The sequence below is a fragment of the Triticum urartu genome, chromosome 7A (genome assembly GCF_056163025.1).
Source record: "Triticum urartu cultivar PI428250 chromosome 7A, HENAU_Tu73, whole genome shotgun sequence".
NCBI classification, from domain to species: Eukaryota; Viridiplantae; Streptophyta; class Magnoliopsida; order Poales; family Poaceae; genus Triticum; species Triticum urartu.
Window position 1 is genome coordinate 743255551 of NC_141879.1, and position 6162 is coordinate 743261712.

Genomic DNA, 6162 nt, shown 5'->3' on the forward strand with positions numbered 1-6162 from the left:
AGCTTGGTGGCAGTGATTGAAGAACTCTGTCAATGACACTATCAATAGGAAGATTAACTCCTAGTTGAGTCAAGTGATTATGATACCAAGGCATTTTGAGTATATGCTCACTGACAGAACTATTCTCCTCCATCTTGCAGCTGTAGAAATTATTGGAGACTTCATATCTCTCAATCTGGGCATTCTCTTGAAATATTAACTTCAACTCCTGGAACATCTCATATGCTCCAGGACGTTCAAAACGTCCACTACTAGGAAAAGGCTTATACATAGAAGTTTACCGGTAGCGTGTATTATGGACCCCACGCTACTGCTACTTACCAGTAGTGTCTGTTACAAAGCGCGCTACTGGTATAACATAGTAGCAGCGTTGGTTTTTGGAAGCCACGCTACTGGTAAGTTTGCCACAGCACACCACCCGACCAAAAAATATTAGCAGCGTTTGTTGTCTAACAAGCGCTATTGTTAAGAAAGTAGCTGTAGCGCCCGTGCACCTAGACGCGCTACTGCTATTTCTTCTATTGGTAAACTTATACCAGTAGCGTTGTTTTTGTACAAGCGTTATAGCTAGTTTTATGTACCAGCAGATATTTTGGCTAGCACTCATAGCAGTAGCGTGCTTTGGCACCCCGTGCTACTGCTATGGTCGCCACCCACCTACCACCTTTCCCCTCCTTCCTCCCCTTTCTTCTTCCTCCCCCCTTCCTTTCTCCCCATTTCCTTGCACCGTGCTTGTTCCATTCAATGCTCCCCCTCCACCACCCCTCCATTAGATCCCTCCCCCCCTCTGCTTTGCCCTCCACCACCCCCTCTTCTTTGCCCTCCACCACCCCCCTCTTCTTTGTGCCCTCCACCACCACCGCCTCCATTAATGCCCTCCCTCCCCTCTTCTTTGCCCTCCACCCCCTTCCATTAATGCCTTCCCTCTCCTCTCCCACTATCTCCCTAGCTAGCTCTCTCTCTCTCCCTAGCTAGCTAGCTAGTTAGAGCTATATATCTAGAGCTACTAGGTAATTAAGAAGAAAGGTGCTTGATATCCCTCTCAACACATATAGTTGAGCAAAAAAAGGTGTTTGTGTGGATAGGATCGCAACTATATATATATATAGGCGATATGAGGATATATATACCGATTTGTGTGTGGCATAATTTGAGTTTCCTACATTGTGTATTTGATGAAATAATGTGGGTGACATGAGTTGCCTATGTTTTGCTGAAATGTCGATTCAATTCCGTTTGGGCGAATTTTCAGCAAAACATAATATGTCCTATGTTTAGGGAAGGTCATGCTGAATTTTTGTATGAATTTGATCCATGCATGCATATATACGTGGTTATAATATTTGCTCCGCGCGCAGGTGATCATGAAGGTTAATGGAAGGATGGTGGAAAGATACTGGCAATCCGCTGTGGACGACATGTATGAAAAAAGACTGAAGGATGTTTTATGTCCGTGTCGAAAATGCAAAGGAATTGTCGGGCTCGACCCCTTTGAGGGTGGCACATTCAAGGCGCACCTGCTCATGCATGGTTTCATGCATGGCCATACTTGGTGGACAAGTGAAGATGATGATGATGATGATGAGGACGTCGACGGGGCAGGAAATAACGACATGGGGCCACCACACGAAGAGATGACCGATTATGTGCCCGAAGAGGAAGACGGCCTCGGAAAGGTCGATGGCGAAGAGGTAGTTCAAGGCGGAGAAGACGCGGACACGCTACCGTCTTCGTCGCTACTAAGTTCAGCCATGTGGGACCCGCATGTTCGGGACCTGCTTCGCAAGAAGACGACTAGCGACAGAGCTGCTTCTAGAGAGGAGGCCAAACTGGCGCAACTGGAGGTAGACTCGATGACTCCTTTGTATGATGGTTGCAATAATCCCTAAGGTGACCCGCCTAAGTTTCACACTAGAACTTCTAAAGATGAAGGAAAAAAACAAATGGACAGATACAAGTCTGGATGAGCTTCTGAAGTACCTAAAGAAGGTTCTTCCCGCGGGAAGCCTGTGTCCTACTAGTGTCGAGGAGGCAAAGAAAATCGTGTGCCCTCTTGATCTGCCACATATTAGATATCACGCATGCATCAATGATTGCATCATATATCGGAACGAGCATGCTGAAAAAACCATCTGTCCAAAGTGCAATGCTTCACGATATAAAAAGGCCGGAAAGAAAGCTCCACAAAAAGTTGTATGGTACTTTCCGATCACTCCGCGTCTACAGCGGTATTTCGTAGATCCTAAGGAAGCAAAGCTTATGCGCTGGCACGCGGAGAGGGTGAAGCTAGATGACGGAGATGAGCTGAAGCTGAGACACCTCGTAGATGCTAGCCAGTGGAGAGCATTAAATGCTGAATTTGATTTTTCCGCAAATGATCCAAGGAACATCGTGCTTGGCGCTAGTAGTGATGGCATGAATCCATTTGGCAACCAGAACACCAATCATAGCACATCGCCCGTGTTTGTATGGATGTACAACCTCCCCCCTGGTTGTGCACGAAGGAAAAATACATACACATGGCTATGTTTATTCAAGGGCTGAGACAACCGGGAAATGATATAAATCTATATCTCGGGTTACTGAAAGAGGAGTTACAGACCTTATGGACAACGCTGGCCAAGACATGGGATGCAAGAAAAGGAGAGTATTTCCACATGAGAGCCGCGCTGATCACGACGGTGCAGGACTATCTCGGTTACGGCTATCTCTCCGGCCAGGTGTGCCACGGATATTGCGGATGCACAAGGTGCATGGATGATACAACTTCTCTGCAGCTATCGAAAGATGGCGGGTCTTCGAAAATCGTGTACCTGGGGCATCGAAGATGGCTCGAGAAGGATGACCCATGGAGAAAGCGTGGAGATCTATTCAATGGTAAGGCTGAGCATGGAGGTCCTCCACGTAAGCGTAGCGGTGCTGAAATATATGAGTTATTGAAGAACTGGAAAGACTTCCCCTCGCCGGGAAAGACGAAGAAAAAGGCGCCGGAGCCCCTGCTGAAGGTATGGAAGACGAGATCTGTTTTCTGGGACTTGGAATACTGGCCCATACTCGAAACGCCTCATAGCCTTGATCAAATGCATATCACAAAAAATATCCTTGAGAGTTTGCTTGGAACATTGATGAACATGCCGGAGAGGACCAAGGATGGGCCGAAGGCAAGAAAAGACTTGGAATTTTCAGAAATCAGGAAAGATCTCCAAATGCCCGGTAAAAGGTCGTCAGAGGAGACCGAGGCGGAGACGGAGATGGAAGATAGGGGCAAAAAAGTAAACAAGAAGGAAGAACAAGATTGCCCTCCTCTTGCTTCACCTTAGATCTAAAGGAGGTCGATCAATTGTTCAAGTGCCTTGCCGGAATCACAGTTAGTTCCGGATACTGTGGGAAGATAAGCAGATATCTGGACACTAAGAAAAAAAGGTTCAGTGGGATGAAGTCTGACGACTGTCATGTGATGATGATGCAGTTACTCCCGGTTGCACTTAGAGGGATTATGGACACACATGTGCGTGAGACGCTTGCTGACATATGCCACTTTTTTGATGCTATCTCTCGAAAGTCGATCAATGTGAAGCAACTCCATAGGCTACAGGAAGAGATCGTTGTCATACTGAATGAGCTAGAGATGTACTTCCCGTCCGTGTTCTTTGATGTCATGGTGCATCTATGTGTCCACATCGTGGACGACATCACCGACCTAGGGCCGACATTCCTGCATAGCACGATGCCGTCCGAGAGGATGAATGGGGTCATCAAAGGATTCGTTCGTAACATGTCTCGTCCAGATGGAAGCATAGCCCAGGGATATCTGACCAAAGAGTGCATCTCTTTCTGTGAGAGTTATCTGACCAAAGACAGTGTTGTTGGTTTGCCCGTCAACAAGCACTGTGGAAGGCTCGAAGGCGAAGGTCACACCAACGGTCATAGGGATTTGAATGTGTTACGCTCAGGCCGACAAAACGACATTGACAGGGCAAACTTAGTAGTGCTGCAACACCTAGATGTGCTAGAAGATTTCGTGACACTGCACAAAGAGACCATCGCAAAGAAATACCGTGACCGTGGGGTGCACAGGACGGACGCTGAAGTTATTAGAGAGCACAACTCCACTTTCGTGCGTTGGTTCAAAGAGCGAGTTCTGGCTAATCCCCGGGAAGAGGGTTGTCCGAACGGAACACTAATATACGCCTTAGCACATGGCCCCTCGACCAACCTCGCGACTTATCAATCATATGATATCAACGGATACACGTTCTACACGGAGGAGAAAGATATAAACAGTGATGACCAAAACTCAAGGGTGACGATGGAAGCCATGACCGGGAATGTAATTGAAAGATATTACGGATGGATCGAAGAGATACAGGAGCTTAACTACTCTGGATTGCATAGCGCGACGATGTTCCGTGTCAGATGGGCTAAAAATGTACACAGAGAAAACCGACATTTCACTACCATGTGTATACCCGACTCCGATGATAGCGATACCGTCAACGCCATCGCCAAAAATGAGCCATGGGTACACGCTAAACACGTGACACAATGTTTCTTCATAACGGATCCGATCAATCCCAGCCGTGTTGTCGTGAGGAGAAGCAAAATGAGCATCGTCGGAATGGATGGAGTCGCCAACGAGGAAGACTATGACCAGTACGGTGATCCGATGAGGAAAGATGATGTTAATGACGAGGAAACATATGTCAAAAGAAGAATGAAGACTACATTACCTACGAAAGATCGTAATCCCTGGAGAAGGAAAAGTCACGACCATGGGCTCAATTATTCGACAATGAACAAAAGAGGGAAGAAGATTAGTCTAAAGCTTCGTCGTCGCCCAAGCTGACAAACTAATCCCCAAAGTTTGTGTGTGTCTTTTTTGTATACCGGTGTTAGCGGTCAAATCATGTAATATATATTATACTAATTATTATCCGAAGGGTAACAGTGGTATTGCTCTAACGAAAGACCAAATTAAAGGAAGGAAAGTGCAAAAGAAAGATAAGAAAAATAAAAGTGCAAATGAAAGAAAAATAAAAAGAAAGGAAGTTTTACAAAATGAAATGAAACGAAAAAGAAAAAGGAACTAATAAGTTGTGGAAAATGAAATGCAAGAAAAATAAAAAAATAAAAAGAAAAAGAAAAAAAGGGAAAAAAATTAGCAGTAGCGTGTTTTATCCTGGGAAGCGCTATAGCTAAGAAAAAGAAAAAAGATTAAAAAACCCTATCTTAGCTATAGCGCATTTTGCCAACAAGCGCTATAGCTAATTTAGCTATAGCACCGGTCCGCTAGCCTCCCTCATTCTGTCTCTCTCACTCGCGCCGCCGCTTGTCGATCCCCTCTGATGCCCTCTGATGCCAACCGCCGACGCCAGCCCCGCCTCGCCCCGCCCCGCCTCGACCCCATCCCGCTCTGGTATGCCCCCCACCCCCTCTTCCTTCCTCTCCGACCCCTCAGCCCTGGCTCTCTCTCTGACGCCCTCCCGCTCTCTGCAGATCAGCAACCCTGGCGACCCCGACGCCGACACCAGCCCCGCCCGGCCGCGCCTCGACCCCATCCCGCTCCGGTATGCCCCCTCTTCCTTCCTCTCCGACCCCTCAGCCCTGGCTCTCTCTCTGACCCCCTCCCGCTCTCTGCAGATCAGCGACCCCGACGACCCCGATGCCGACGCCAGCCCCGCCCCACCCCGCCTCGACCCCATCCGGCTCCGGTATGCCCCCCCGCATAGTTAGTGTTAGTGTTAGTTAGTTAGTTAATTGCTGTTAGTGTTAGTTAGCTTAATTTGCTGTTAGTGCTAGTTAGTTAATTGTTGTTAGTGTTAGTTAGTGTTAGCCCAGTGATAGTTAGTTAGTGTTAGTTAGCTTAATTTGCTGTTAGTGTTTGTTTTTAAATGAAAATGGAAATGAAAATTACAGTTTTTGAAAATTAGCTTATGTAGTTGCTGTCCATTTTGAAAATGAGGATTTTTAACTTACAGTTTGGTCTCTCTCTCTCTGTAGATCGAAGCTAGGCGCAGATCGACGAGGAGGAGAAGGACCCCGGCCCCCTCTGCCCCGGCGACCCCGACCCCGAGGTGCGCCACCCCCTGTTCCCTCTGTCTTCATATGTCAGCACATAATGATGCAAGGGGCAGTGTTCATAATGTGGCTGTTAAAGTATTC

General features: G+C 47.1%; 1 pseudogene; it reads left to right on the forward strand.

Moving 5' to 3' along the window:
- Positions 1 to 1361: 1361 nt before the first annotated feature.
- On the forward strand, positions 1362 to 5803 carry LOC147962624 (uncharacterized; annotated as a pseudogene).
- The last annotated feature ends 359 nt before the right edge of the window (positions 5804 to 6162 follow it).